Source organism: Gopherus evgoodei, chromosome 2 (genome assembly GCF_007399415.2).
Source record: "Gopherus evgoodei ecotype Sinaloan lineage chromosome 2, rGopEvg1_v1.p, whole genome shotgun sequence".
NCBI lineage: Eukaryota > Metazoa > Chordata > Testudines > Testudinidae > Gopherus > Gopherus evgoodei.
This window is the reverse complement of record NC_044323.1, coordinates 86683796-86699781: the sequence shown is the minus strand read 5'-3', so window position 1 is coordinate 86699781 and position 15986 is coordinate 86683796. Positions and strand designations below refer to the sequence as shown.

The 15986-nt window shown below is 42.5% G+C and overlaps 1 protein-coding gene across 12 annotated transcripts in view; it reads right to left on the bottom strand.

Annotated features, from left to right (window-relative positions):
* The window catches only part of ARPP21 (cAMP regulated phosphoprotein 21), a 260922-nt gene that overhangs the window by 15634 nt on the left and 229302 nt on the right, over positions 1–15986 (bottom strand). Inside the window, exon 20 of one of the 12 annotated variants that reach the window (XR_003998880.1) lies at positions 9092–9300. The exons of the other annotated variants lie outside the window; for them this stretch is intronic. The gene's annotated coding sequence lies outside the window, so the exon portion shown is untranslated. The remainder of the gene's footprint in view (positions 1–9091; positions 9301–15986) is intronic. 12 annotated transcript variants of the gene reach the window in all.

The following is a 15986-nucleotide window of genomic DNA, read 5'->3' as shown; positions in this document are numbered from 1 at the left end:
AACATGGTTTTATAGAAAATAGGTCTCGTGTGTTAAAAAACTCAGTATAATTTATAATGAGATTACAAGTTTGGTTAAGATAACCACTGATGTAATTACCTATAATTCAATAGGCACATGACTTAGTCCCATATGACATTCTGATAAAAAATTAGCACTATATAAAATCAAAGTAGTCCATATTAAATAGATTTAAAACTGGCTAACTGACAGATCTCAAAAAGTAACTGCATATGGGGATCGTCATCTGAGTGGAGTTTTTGTTTTGTTTATTTTTCCTGGGTTCAAGCAGGGATCTGTTTGTGGCCCCATGCTATTCAATATCTTTATCAATGATCTAGAATAAAATATAAAACTATTGCTGGCAAAATTTGCAGATGATACCAAAATTGTGGAGTGGTAAACAATGACAGGTCAGTAATACAGGCCAAGCTGGATCACTTGGGCTCATTTGAACAATATGCATTTTAATACAACTAAATGCAAGGTCATACATTTAGAAACAAAGAATGCAGAGGTCACACTTATAAGGTAGAGGACGGTATCCTGGAATACAATGACACTGAGAAGGACATAGGGGTCATGACAGATAACACACAGAACATGAGCTGTCAGTGCAATGTTATAGCTAAGAGAGTGATTGTAACCCTCGGGTGCATAAGCAGGAAAATATCAAGCTGGAGGTGGCATTACCTCTCTATATGCATTAATAAGACCATCACTGGGTTACTATGTCCAGTTCTGGTGCCCACACTTCAAAAAGGTCATTGAAAAGCTCGAAAGGGAAAGAGCAACAAAAATGGTTTGAGGTCTGAAAAACATGCCTTATAGTGAGAGAGACTTAAGGAGCTCAATCTACTTAGTTAATCCAAGAGAAGACTCAGATGTAGCTTGTATTAAAATGCATGTTGTTCAAATGAGCCCATTTTACCAAACAATCCAGCTTGACCCTATATCACTCACCTGTCTTTATCGTTATGCAACTTGATTAAAGTCTATTAGGTACCTACATGGGGAAGAGATTTCTGATAGCAGACAGCTCTTTAATTTAGCAGACAAAGGCAAAAGAGATCCAATGGCCGGAAACTGAAGCTAGACAAATGAGGAATAGCAATAAGTTGCAAATTTGAGACAGGGAAGGTAAGTAAGCATTGGAACAACTTCCCTAGGATAAGGCAGATTCTCCATCACCTGAAATCCTTAAATCAAAGCTGCATATCTTTCTAAGGGCCATGCTCTAGATTAAACAGAGGTCACAGGCTTAATGCGGCTATCACTGGTTCTATAGCCTGTGTTATGCAGGACGTCAGACAAGATGATCAGTCTCTTCAGACCTTAAAATCTATGAAAATTGGGGTTGGCCATTTAGCACTTATTACATCCCTAAACTTCCAAAGACAAGGGTCATTGAGATGTGTGTGAGAGATTCCAATGCTAATAAATAACAATACATCTACTTCCTAAATTGTCTGTCACTGGACACAGCAGAGAAGGGGAGCCACCAGGGATGTTGTTGCACCTCCCTGATCCCACACTGCCTGACCCCACTGTAAGATGGAGCACTCAAACGTGTTATAATCTTTCTTCCCTGGCTCCCTCCCTTCACCCCATGTCACCATCACCTTGAAAATTCCCAGGTTTTGTTAGACTGTTTTAAAAATTAAATAAAAAAACACCACCACAAAAGCTGACATGGGTAGTATCTAAGGGTAAGCGCGGTTATAATTCTGACCCCTAACAATGGAACCTTATAATTCTTGTACTGAGTTTGTAATTACAGAAGGCCAAGGCCATGGCAGCACTATGACTCAATACTGCAGTCATCAGCTTGAACAGAAATATAGTGTAAAGACCATTATGACACAAGACGCATGACAAGACACAAGAATGACTAAACACTTGTTACCCCGTCTACAGTAAACAGTGATCCCTTTGACAGGACAAAAATGCGCAGACACATACAGAAGGCTTTGTGTCCCTAAGAACTCCTCAATGCCACCTGGCAAAGGGTTCACTGTTCTGTAACGGTAGCCCCTGACTGGCCTGACAGTACACCCCATACACTGATATCATAGTACTGATCTATAAAGAATGTCATGGGAGATCTTAAATGAAAGACAAGATCACGCTGGTCATTAATATCATTGTGGAATATATGTACGGATGATATTTAAAAAGTTATGTCTATATACTGATAATATGTCCTTATAGTTTGTATCAAGCCAAGTGCGTGCTTGGGGCGGCATGCTGCGGGGGGCGCTCTGCCGGTCACCGGGAGGGTGGCAGGCAGGGTGCCTTCAGCGGCATGACTGCGGAGGGTCCTCTGGTCCCGCGGCTCCAGTGGACATCTCGCAGGCGTGCCTGTGGAAGGTCCGCTGGTCCAGTGGCTCCACCGAAGCCGCCGGACCAGAGGACCCTCCGCAGGCACCCCTGTGGGATGTCCACCGGAGCTGCAGGACCGACGAGCGGCAGAGCGCCCCCCGCGGCATGACGTCGTGCTTGGGGCAGTGAAATGTCTAGAGCCACCTCTGCAAGGTGTTACTACCCAGAGAGGTGAAAAACTGGTTTTGCCAGATAAGAGGATGTATATTCACGAATGTGCCTAGGTACATATGTAGATTAGGTATTGTAAGGCAAAAAAATGGAAGCCCTATTTACATACAAGTCAGGAGGGGGGATAGAAAGTCAAAAGGAAGGGAAGAACAGCAGGAGGAAAAGAGCTTTGTCTAGAGGAGCATTTCAAAGGTTTAGTGGACTATAACTGGAGGATAGGGTCAGCACCTTTTACCTTTCACTGAGAGAGCAAAAAGACAGTGCTTTTTGAATCCATAGATGGCGGATCCCAGCCATGTGGGCTGATGATGCTAGGAGATTGCTTTAGGTGAGAAACTAACTTAGACAAGGATTTTAGCTTGTTAAAATTAAGTTAGACTCTAAGATGAATGTTCTACTTTTCTTTTAATCTGTAAACATTTCTGTTTCCACTCATTATCCTTACTCGCTCTCTTAAATCTTAATCTTTGACAATAAACTTCTGATTGTTTCATTATAAATATATCACAGTGCCGTGATACTATAAAGGCTCTGATCCTGAGTTGTAGCAAGCAAGCTGTGTGTATTCTCTTCCCTTGGGAATTTCTGTGAATGTCCAGTGGCAGGGACTGGACACACTACAAGTGGGCACTTTCAGAGGGGCTCAGGGATAGGGTGTATGCCTATTTTTAACCTGCAAAGCGAAGTAAGAGCTGGCAGAGGCCTGAGGAGTTTGGTTGGTTGGCTAACAAGCTGCTGGTGGTTAGGGCGCTGACAACCAATTAAGCACAAGCAAGTCCCTCTCTTCTTGACGAAAGGGGTAACAGGGTAATTGACAGTTCTGGGCACCCCAAGATAGCATCCCAAAGGGTAAATAAATCAGAGCACAGAAAGTTCCATATTCATATTGTGTCTTCTAAGGAGATAACAGGCAGGTGAGTAAGACAAGAAGCTCTTTTCCTTCCTGGTTTTGGAGCATGGCAATTGTCAGCCTATAAAAGAGATTTCCTTGGTTCAGAGCTGTATTGTGTAGAGACATGAAGAAAGAGGAAAGGTATCTAGTCTACACACAGTTCTAAAGAAGACTGACAAATTTGCTCTCACACATGCAATTCTCACAAAGAAAAGCAATTTTCTTGTACACTGCTCAACATATTATGTTCAGTGTGGTTTCACTCTTTCCTGAATTATTAATAGACTTTGGTGGCTTTTTGGGAACTGTAGCAGGGTGGTTACCTTGCTCCTGCCCTTAAGGGCTTAAAACAGCCCTCGGAGAGGGCTGTGGCAGGGAAAGCATCTAATAGGCTGATTGGGGAAGCAGCCGCAGCTGGGCCATGCCCCAATTAGGCCTCAGCTGGCCCTATATAAGAGGCCGTGAGCCAGGAGCTCACCAGTCTTCCTTTAGCTGTAGTGGGAGATGGACCAGACCAGACCAGACCAGACCAGACCAGCGGAGCTGGGGAGGCTCCAGCCTGGAAAGTCCCAGGCTGTGGCCTAGCAGAAGGCCAGCGGGTACTGGGGGTTGCAGAGGGCAGCCCAGGGGTAGGCAAAGGCAGCAGGTCCAAACCCAACCTTGCCAGTGATGAGTAGGCTGATACTGCAGTCTGCCCCAGGGCATGGGAGCTAGACAATGACTGGCAGTAGCCTTATACTGAGGCGAGGTGAGGATAGTGGGTGGGGGCTCCCCAGGGAGGGGAGACCCTGAGAGAAAGGGGTTACTGCCAGGGGGGCAGCACCCCAGATAATGGGGCACCGGGTCTGGGAGGGACATGGGGGTCCAAGCGGCAGTGGGACACTGGCCTGCAGAGGGTGCTCTGGAAGTTGGATGAGCTAATTCCCAGAGACAAGCAGCAGGAGGTGCTGCAGGGGTGAGTCCTGCTCCCTACAAAAACCATTTTTTCCTTATGTAGTTGGTAACAAGCTTGGCAAGTTTCACCAAAATCTGACTGTAAAATTAAGCTAATTCTTATTTTAGACTCACTCCAGAATGACTGTAGTTTGGAATGCTCCCACAGAAGCTATACTAATTAATATCTCCATGCTGCTGTGGCATTTCCAGTATGTGTCTGAAGCCCTAAACTACATCTTGCAGATCTGAACAGGAATTCAATATGCCTTGTGAACAATTTTATAGTTTAATCTTAGATCTGAAATCCAGGAACGTCTTTTGGATTTGCTGAAAACCAGACCTGCTGCAGATGTTAAATCTACTTCAAATGTATCTGCCTTCTATGCCCTGTTAGACTTAATATTTGTATTCAACTGCATGGTGACTCAGACAGTTTGTGGGTGCAAATTTTGACACTTTGTGAACTGGAAGGATAATTGTGTAGTGGTTAACTACCTCCTAAATATATTGGCATGTTTTACATTTATCTGAATTTTATATACACAAGGAAGAAAAAAAAAGCCTATACTTGAAACTCAGATGTCCTGACAACAATTTTACAGATAATCCATGTAAGGATTCCACCCATCAGCATAACACACACAAAAAATTAGCACATCAGTCAGAAAATACAGCAGCAAAATAGATACCCAACTACTCCATCCTAAGACCCAGGCCCTCAGCCTTACCCACAAGCTCTATCAAATAAATGGCTTACAAAGTTATATTTTTTTTTCACCAAAAGATACCTTTTACCTTAAAAGGTGCTGCATCCCTGCAGTGAGGTTTACAGGAGTCTGTGTGGGGATTCTGACAACTTTCTCCAACTCTGTACAGCTAAGCATATCAATAGTTTCAAATTGTGCAAGATCAAAACACTTTTAGTTGATGGCCTTTTATTTTTACCGAATATACAAAATGTTGCAAATATTCCAGAGATTTTAACACTCCTCTGCATAGCTGGAGCTACACAACTGCAGCTCTTTGAACTAGGCCTCTCTGAACATTATTATCCGTAGCATATTAGCATTCTGTTTCTTTTTAACTCCACTAAACATACCCAAGTTTCCTGAGCATGGTGTTATCCAATCAGTGACACATTTAACAGACACAAAAAAAGGACAGCTCTCTGTTGTTTTTAAGGAGCTTAGCGTGTGATTGTGTGTGCACACCATTGGCAATATGATGTTGAAGGAATTATTGCAATGGAATGAAGACGACACTGGTGAGAAGACAGTTTGTTTTCCCCCCTCACCTTTGTGCCTCTGCCTAACGGAGCTCCTTCTAACAGAAAATCAGTAGTGCAGAACATGGTATTATCACTCCTTCGGTGTTGGAAGAAGAAATCAAATTGTGCTACTGGCTGCAATTTTGCATTATGTGAGAGCAGCACATTTATTAAGTTTTGTGAAAGCTACTCATGAAAATATCGAGATTTTCTGAGGAAAAAGAAATGTTCTGTGAATAACAGCTAAGAAATCCCAGATGCAGCTGGTTATAACCACTCGTTAATGCAGGATCTTATCTAGCTGAACCAGCCAAAAAAGAAAAAAAAGCCATGTAAAATGCTGATTTCACCCACTATGCAATCTCAAAAATTGGGAGATGGCCCAATAGCCACAGAGCATCCAAACAGTGGCATCCTATGATGCCCTGAAACAGAATGATCAGCTGGAGTGCACATCTCTAGTGCCAAACAACTGAGGGGTGGAATGGGAGAATAGCGTAACTACTATAACTATCCAAGCTCTCCCACTCAAAGATCAGCCCACATAGAATCAGTTGAAGGATTGGGGCCACATGGGATCTTTGTACAAAAGCTTAGTGTTTTGTGCAGAGATGTTATTTCAAGGAAAGTAACAGCATAAACTAATGGGCTGCATCTCTGTGGTGGAAAAATTTTTGTTGTGGTGGCTTTGTCTATGCCAGTAAGAAATCTGGAAAGTAGCATTTCGCATCACATGTGAAATTCATACCTTCCTTTCCACTTCCTGTACAACAACAAAAAGAGACTCACTCCATTGTCTTTGATTAATAATCTTTTTCTTCAGTCTGCATTCCAACTGCAATAGACAAGGACTAGAAATAACTTATCAGTTAAAATAAATTGTCACTCAGGAGAAAAATGTACTCTCCCTTTCTGAAGTGGTAACACATTGGTACATTATTAAAGGTACAATCTTAAGATATTTCTCTTCACAAAGGGCACTAAACCAATATTTAAACCCTTCCATCCAATCTGTATGGCAAACATGCAACATCCTGGGTACTAAGGAAAAGTTCTATGATTCATTGAAAGCTGCAAACAGGCACATGGATTTGTCTACACCTTTGCAGAGTTGCTTTAAAACTCAGCGTCACCACTTCTAAATTACAAAAGCCATGACAAAGCAGAGACACGATTAAGTGCTTTCATTATTTACTTAATAAAAACATATAGTAATATCTTTTGAGATCAAGGTTTTAATTAAGGTATGTTGGTATTTCAGCTTTTTTTCCCCAAGGAAACAGCAGGTAAGGTCACACAAAAAGCATATGCAATGAAACTGCATGAAATATAGCTCCTAGGAGACCTGGCATTATTAACAAGAACACGAAGAAGGGCACAGTGGAACAATTTAAAGATAAATGATTGCACTCAGTTACCTTTTGCCATCAGACTGGAGAACCTGAGAGAGCTGTTACTTGAAAGAATGTAAATGAATAGGCCTTTGAAGGGGCTTGAATGGATGCTAATGCAGGGATTCAAGGCTGGAGAAGCATTTTTCTTCAGTTTAAAAAACCCAAGTCTATTCTTTTATTTCTATACAGAAAGGATTTCCAAATTACGAGAACAGCTTTAAGAATAACTTGCTATTAAAAGTGGCTTGCTGCTGAAAAATAACCTTGTTTTTCCTGCTGTGTAGTACTCTAATAGCTAACCTTATTCTCCTTCAGGAAGTCTTTTATTTCATGTTTCAGGACATTTTAGCTTTTTTGTTTCTGAGGTTTTTTTAAAAATTATTTTCTCTGAAATTAAATTCTTGCTTCTAGAGAAGCACCCTTTATAGACAGAACCTGTAATTCAAAACTTCTACATGATTCAGAAAAGAAACTTCTATTTTTAAGAACAAAATACTTTCATCTCACTTCAGTAAAAATATATAGAGAACAGCCAGCTGCAAGCAAAAATAATTGCAACACAATAATGCAGGGTTTCATTACAGCAGTATCATTCCGGTAAAACAGCTGATCTAGGCTCTTGGCACTTACCCAGAGCCCTGAGCCTGACATAAATGCATTAACCCAGATGAAGCATGTGCAGCTGTTTTCTGTAATCTGAAGCCCTTGAATTTTATTGGAGACACACGCGAGTCACCAAGCCAGTGAGTGACAGGTGATACACAGAGGGAAGGAGTATTTTATGCTGTTGAGCTAACTTACTTCACTGAGTCATGTGGATAGGCCATGGCTTTGAGGAGTTGGACAATGAAAGAGTAGGTCTTGGATGGTGTAATGAGGTATAGGGTAAAAGTTACAAAATATTTTTGTTTCTATCAGAGTGAGGACCCTGTGGCCTTGATCCTGTATGATATCCGGCCATGTGGCTCCCTACAGTCCAATGAACTCCACGTAGGCACAAGAGTCCACCTGTAGGGGAAGGCCCCATCTTGTAAGGTGCTGAGCACTCTGGTCCCAGTAAAGCTAATCCATTAAACATGTGCTTAACTGTAACCATGTGTGGAGCCCTACTGGTGTCAATGAGGGACTGAAAATGTTCCGGTGAAGCAAAGTATGATTATTCTGCTCTTCATGTCCACAGATCACTCCCGGTGACAGTAATGAGAACAGCATAGATTCATGGAGAGCACAACACAACCCTCTCAATGAAATTTTAGTTTGCTGTGGGAGAGCTTTAAACATGAAAGCTCCTGCACACTGGAGGCAAAGCCTGGAGGCAGCCTTTCCTATACCCCATAAGTTAAAACAGTGGCTGCAGCCTGCTGCTCTCCCTCTGGGCAGGGTCTTGATCAGTGAATCTGTGTAATACAGCAGAAGCACATCATCGATGATGGCCCTGATGATCCAATGCCCATTGACGTCAATGGGAAGATTCCCACCTGCTTCATTATGCTTTGGCTCAAGCCCCAAATTAAATGACATTGAAAGGTATGTGGTTACAGCTGATCTTTTGCATAGTCCTGTTTGGAAGGGCTACAAAAAAGTAACACAAAGTACTGGAGGGTTCAGGGAAGGGTTGTTCTTTTGGATTTTTAGAAAAGCAAAATTTTTTGCAAAATCGAAGAGCTACAGTAATTGTTAAGAAACGTCACATGTGGAAAACAATTACACTGCTGTCACTTTGTTCGTTTTCTCTTTCTCAACACTCTCCTCTCCACAACAACCCACTTCAGTTGGAGATAAATTCATGATTTTGAATAGAAGGGCTAAAAGAGGAGGAGAATTTCTCACTCTCCTGATTCTCCCACCCTTTCCTCCTTTGGAAAACTTATTCAGTATTGAAAATGGTGAATTTTCACCAATCACTGTTTGCAAATTTATCCCTTTTAACATGTAAATACTTTTAAAGTGAAAGGTTTTGCTGGCCTCAGCCCTGATCATTATCAGCACTAGCACCACATAACAATATAGCTACAAATAAAAAAAACTCCTACCACAAATAGCACATACCTGTTAAACTCTCATGCACCATTAGTGTACGTACATATAGATATATTCAATACAAGTATGTATTAAACTGCCTGATGTTGCGGTCCAGGGGATGGTTTCTCTGATACCCACATGACAGAACTTGATTCCATGAATCACTGTTCAGGGGTCAATGGGATGCCAATGGGAATTTCACACAGGTAAGGAAAGCAGAATTGTGCCCTTCATGCCTACACAGGATAGATAACAATGTAATTATATGCTTGCTGCTTTGCCCTTCTAAGTCACCTTTGCATGTAAAAGTGAAATGTGCTTTACAGCCCAAGAGTGGGGATATTTTTCTCTCTCTCCACACTATATGTAGAGCCTATACCCCCCTTTTTTCCCCCCAACCAGAATTCTGCACTCACAATTATTTATTCACACAATTAACATCACTTAGATGTCTAATTACCTGATAACTGTGTGCAATGAGCTAGTTGGACATTTAAGTGACATTAATTGTGCCACAAAATCATTGCACCTGGAAAGCTTACAATGCATCCTGTATGCACAAACAAGTTGTCAAAGCATTGTTTTTATTGTTACTTACTATTTCTATTACAATAGGTGGCTTCCATCCCTAAGAAAGAGCAGGAAAGGTCAACAGACAATCCATCATTTATTATATATTATTATTTAATATTAGTATTCTGGTAGCATCTAAAAGCACCAAATGAGACTAGTGGCCCCACTGGGTTAGACATGGTACAAACACACAATAAGAGACAGTCCTTGTCCAAAAGACCTTACAGTCTGAACAGACAAGACAGCCGGAGGCTGGAGGGGGGAACAGAGACTCAAGAGGTGAAGTAACTTGGACAAGGTCAGACAGCAAGTCAGTGACAGAGGTAGGGGTAGAATACAGGTCCTTTAGATAATGGTTCAGTACTCTAGCCACTAGATCAGAGAACAATTTTGTCTATTACAGTCTTGCTTTAAAAAATGATTATGTAGGCAGACTGTCTCCCTGCGGGGAGAATCACTTCAATGGCTGAGAAGAGGCATAAACCCAGTATGTTGCTTCCATTCTAAAAGCTCTTCTGTCTCCAGAATCCTTACTGAGCTCTGTGAACAAAGGGAAGTTTTCAGCATGTTGGTGGAGTATCAGTCAGGGCAGAACTGTGTAAATTACTGCTGAGCAGTGTAAATTCTCTCCAAGGATACAGGCTTGTCACACTTATAGGTTGAGCTTTGTTTTGCAGCCCAACTCCATGGAGTTCGTAGAGACAGTTTTGCAAATGGGACACCAATTGTACAGTAAATACCATTTGCAGCAAAGACCATTGTGTCGTGAAATTCTCCTCTGTGCTTCTGAACATATAAAGTGTGCAGGTTAAAATCCAAAGCAACAGAATAAAACATGTTTTTTGAAGAAAAGATAAGTGGATGGCAAATTATAGGCCAGATCCTTCAGCTGGAGCCACACAGACACAGGGATCACATTAAAGTCAACAGAGCTCCAGCTGAGCACAGGGATCTCCCAGCATGGATCTAATTGCAGAGTCTGGCCCTTTATGTATGTCTACACATGCCCGCACAAGATCTGACCCAAAGCATATTGAAGTCAATGGGAGCCGTCCTATTCACCTGAATGAGCTTTGGATCACCCTCTGAGAGCTCAAACCTGTAACACGAGGATTACTTTGGCCCTGATCCAGCAAAGCACTTAAGCACATGCTTATTCCTAAGTATGTGAGTAGTTTCCTTGACTCCAGTTTGCTTAAGTGCTCTGCATGCTTTACTGTATCAGGGCCATAATACTCAAGACTTCACAGGTTGCAGCTCTTCTAGTGCAAGATTCTGTTACTCTTATGCATGCTTAGTAGTATTTTAGTCCATTAATCATCCCCAAGAAATCAACTGGACAACTTGCAGAGGAAGCCATTACTCAATAGAAATAAAGGTGGCCCATATCAAATAGATGTATTAATGTATATCATCTCAAGGCTTGTCTGTCACAAGTATGTTAAGCCACCTCTCACTGACCCTTATGGAAAGTGGGTTGTGGGTGAGACAAAGAAAGGTGTCAGCCTATCACACTGAACTGTTAAAAATGTGAAATCTGCAAGACTTAGCATCAATCATTTATGAAAGGACTGTACAACTAATAAAACAATGGCCACCACAGTAGAGTCTAATAATTTGGTCTCGGAAGGGGGCGGAAGGGTAGGGGGCAGAGGCTACATGTGCTGCAAAAGGAGACATATGCTCATCCCTGGAGGCAAAGCTTCAATCCTTTTCCTTACTGAGAGCTGATGGGGCTGCCAAAGAAACCATATTTATTTTTCACCAACAAAACCAAATGTCAGCACAGGACCCCTACCACCACATGTCCTTCAATCACAAGGCAAAAGGCCTTGCAGATTTTTTTTTTTTGCAGAACAGAAAGTATATTCTATACATGAAGTCAACTTGATATCATTGTGTATCTACAAACATAGGGCCTGATGAGATTCTGCTACATTTATACTGACTAGTATATTGAGAACATAAGAACGACCATACTGGGTCAGACCAATGGTTCACCTAGTCCAGTATCCTGTCACCTGACAGTGGCCAATGCCAGGTGCCCCCAAGAGAATGAAAAGAACAGGTACTCAAATGATCCATCCCCCGTCGCCCATTCCCAGCTTCTGGCATTCTCAGCTTCTAGTATACACATATTCCCATTAACTTCAATGGGAACAGCAGATTTTCAGCATCTTTGAAAAAAAAAATCAGGGATCTAAATAAAAATGGCCTAATTATGAATTCAGGTGCTTAACTTCAGGTACAAAAATTTTAATATAGTTTGCCCATGGGATACGTCTCAACACCATACTGAAAACAGTACATTCTTAGCTACACTTTGGCCAGACAGAATAACCATCAGCTTAATAAAACACAGAAAGGGAAAGCACAGCAATGTTCCCATTTAGTCTTTTATTTTGTCTTGAGTCTAGCGACATTTGGGAAAGTGACAGGATTAGTACCTGGAAACTGAAGCCCCCTGAATAGTCATAGAACCAAAGAACAAATACAGCAGTGTCAGCAGCATGCAGCAAGCTTCCCTCCAGAGCCACATGGATATGTTTGAGTCCTAAGCTAGAGAGAGACTGCCTTTAGAAGAGTGAGGGTTCGGCAGTCTCCATGCCTGCTTATTGCTGAAGCTCTCTGCTGAGATTTTCAACAGGACTGACAGTGAGGACACGGGCACCTGCTGTCTAGGGAACTGGTCAGAGATCATCAACTCTCTTCATACAGGGCCTGTCCAAACCCCAATGCAAGTCTTTCCACTGACTTCAAAGGGCTTTCAATCAGGCCCATAGTCAGCAGATGTAAACATTTTCAGCCACTAACCTGGGCTGGATTTGAACTGGTCATCTCCATGTGAAAAGCTCCCTTCTTCCACTACCAATCCCCAAGTTTCCACTGCATAATATATTAGCCATTTTGAAACTCAGTATAACAGGATCAATCTTATGTTTCCAAAAGGAATCCTGTACACTTGTCCTGGTCATTGTCCTGTGTACTACCATAATATGGGCAAACTGTCAAATAAACTTCCTCGTACAAGCTTGTTTTGTGAAATACTTAAAATCCAGGGAACCAATTCTGCCCTCTGTTGAACCTATACAATCCCATTGAAGTCATTGGGAAATGCACAAGTGTAAATGAAGGCAGAACTCATCCATATATGCAGAAACTAACATACAGAATAGCATTTTATATTGTACATACATCTTCTGAATGTTTCTGAATTACAGTATTTGTGAAGGATTCACTTTTCTATGATTTAGACTTACTGTGCATGACCGAAATCACTGGGTCTAGGTTGCCACTCTTGATGACTGGTTGTTTCATACAATGCTTTGTAAAATCAGCTACACTAGCAAACAAGTAGAGGATTTTATAAGCCATGTGGCAGTTGATATTTGTAGTATCTGGGAGCAGGATCAAATCATAAATGCCTACAGCTATGAGAAACAGACAATAAGGACTAGGGCTGTATGAAATATTCAACTCAAATAGCATAAATACTCAATCAGTTCAGGCTTGCATTCACACTACATTTCTAAACCAGCAGTGGATTTTTTCTTCTTCTGTCCAACAAAAACTTTGGCTGATTTTTTTTGTCTGTCTGAGTATCTGCTCCTCACGAGGGAATTTAGGCCTTGTCTACATCTGCGGTGGCGGTGTCCAAGGTACACATAGCTATACACTGCATCCACATTGTGGTGTGTAGCTATATGAGGCCATGAAAAAACACTGGCAGGGGAAGGTGATGGGGAAAGGTTCCAGCAGCTGGGAGGAAGCAGGACACTACTCTGCTAAAAATAGCAGTGTAGATGTGGAAGGCACCACTTAGGTATATAGCTAGCCCTGTAGGGCACATACCCTATGGTTCTAGTGTGTCTTTACCCTACTCTAAGCAGTGCCTAACCATCTCCATTGCTATTTAAACCATGCTAGCTGCGCATGCAGCAGCTGTACTCTACACACCATAAGTGTAGGTCTACCCTCAGAGTCTAATGCCTGGAGGATAGAGGGTTGGACTGGGACTCAGGATACATAGGTTGAATTCCCAGCTCTACTCCTGACCTGCTGTGTCACCCTGGGCATGTCACTTTAACCTCTCTGTGCCTCACTTTCCACATTTATAAAAGAGAGGTGATGATACTGTGCATCTTTGTAAAGCATATTGAGATCGACACATGAAAAGTGCTATACAGGCCTGATCCAGAGTCCTGTGAAGTCAGTGGAAAAACTACCACTGACTTCAGTGGGCACTGGATCAGGAACTATAAGAGTTAGGCATTGAAATACACTTACTGGGTAAAGAAATATGCAGCAAGTCACATGGAATTCCCTAAGAGGGGTACAAATCCCTCTCTGGTTCTAGCAATACAGTGGATCCTATGAGAATAGGTGCAGCTTGAACCTTGCTTTGCCTATGGGTGCACAATTTGAAATCCACTCATGGGACCACGGTTCTTTTGAACCCAGTCTGTGCAAATTTCACAGCTTTCTAGCAGTGTACGAATCCATTCTGAAATGAACTTGGAATACAGGTTTAATAATGGTTATTGATTGCTTAAAATGTTTTAAACTAGAGATGGGCAAAATATCCACACCAGAATGCCAATACCCAAGCTCCTGCCAGTCTTTGGAGGGAGGAATATCAAGGAAACAAGGCATAGCATAAATCCTAGTGATTTTTTCTAGCAATGCCACCAGAGTGAATGATTACCAAAGTTACTTCTCTTCACTGACTTGGGCTCCAATCCTGCTAAAGGATCTGCATGTGATGCAGGCACTCCCTTGCATCTGTGTGAAACTTCTCTACTCAAACTTAAACCTGCCAAACACAGCTGCCCAAGTGCCTCCATGTAAAATTTGCAACACACATTTAAGAGCAAAACTGGATTTTGCTAGCCAACCTACTCAAAATGTCTGTGCGTTCAAAATTTGTGAAGAGAGAGATAAAAACAAATATGTGGGAAAATACTAGCAAAATGTTTTTCAACAACTCGTGCCCATACCTAGTTTAAACATTAAAAATAAAACAATCATACAGGACAATTGTAACTCAGACCTGTACATTACTTCTAATGGCAAGGAACTCAATCTCCTGCAGCACAGCTATTATACAATGGTGACTTTTTAAAATTAAGGACAGAGGAATGTGATCCACACATCTTGAAAAATATATCTGCAGCAAATAAATTATTTTCTAATTACAAAACCTGACATTTTTATAGGCCTTGTTTTCACATTCTGGAATGAGCTATTGTGTCAATTAAAAAGAAAAGGACTTTTTTCATCATAGCAGAAGGGATGGCAAATTAAGTTACTGATACTTTAGGCAAGGCCATAAAATGAAGTCAATTTATTAGCTGCCCTATGCAGACCATATTTAGTGTTTGAACATTCCCAAGAAAGGAGAACTTTGAATGGGCTATATGTCATGCCAATAAACACTTCTACTTTGGGGTCATAAATGGCTTGAGTAGCAGAACTGACATAAAATGTAAACTTGCTTATGTCCTCAGCTTAGAATGACAGGACTAGCTATTTTCCTCCCTCTTCTCCCCTTCTGAGCTTAACTCTAGTCCACACATTCCTCTGCTGTGCAAACATGCTCAGAGGGACAGTAATGAAAGCACAGACTGTGGCAGCCCTGCAGCCAAGGAATTCAGTCACATCCATGGTCCACAGAACAGGGCGAGATGTAGAGTGGGCAAGGAGTGGGTTCAGAAGAATACTTGCTCCCCAACCTGTAGAGTGTGTCCACCTACACAGAGGGACACATCTCAATAGCTTTCCTCTCCCCATTTCTCTGCACCCTCACAGCAGGACCATTCTGTCACTGGCTCACTGCCTCAGCCTTGCATTGCAATTCTGCAGAGAAGAATCCCAACATATACAGTCAGGATCGGTGCAAGGATGTTTCGCACCCTAGGTGAAACTTCCAACTTGTGCCCTCCCTCGTCCCCTCACCCTCAGGCACTCCCCTGCGGCAACTCCCCACACTCCGCCCTGAGGCAACCCCCTGCCCCAGCTCACCCCTGCTCCGTCTCCACCCCGAGCACACCCTCGCTGCTTCACTTCTCCCACCTCCCAGGCTCGCTTGGCTGATTGGCGCTGCAAGACTGGGAGGTGGGAGAAGTGAAGCAGCTCACCCCTGCTCCACCTCCTCCCCGAGCACGTCATCACTGAAGCAACCATGGAATGCTCGGGGAGGAGGCGGGGCAGGGTGAGCTGGGGTGGGGAGTTCCCCTGTGTGCCACCCCCTCCCCTTACTTGCTGCAGGTGGCCCTCCCCGCACTCCCCTGCCCTAGCTCCCTCTGCCTAAACGCTGGTGGCGACTGGGGCAGACGAAGATCCGGCTGCC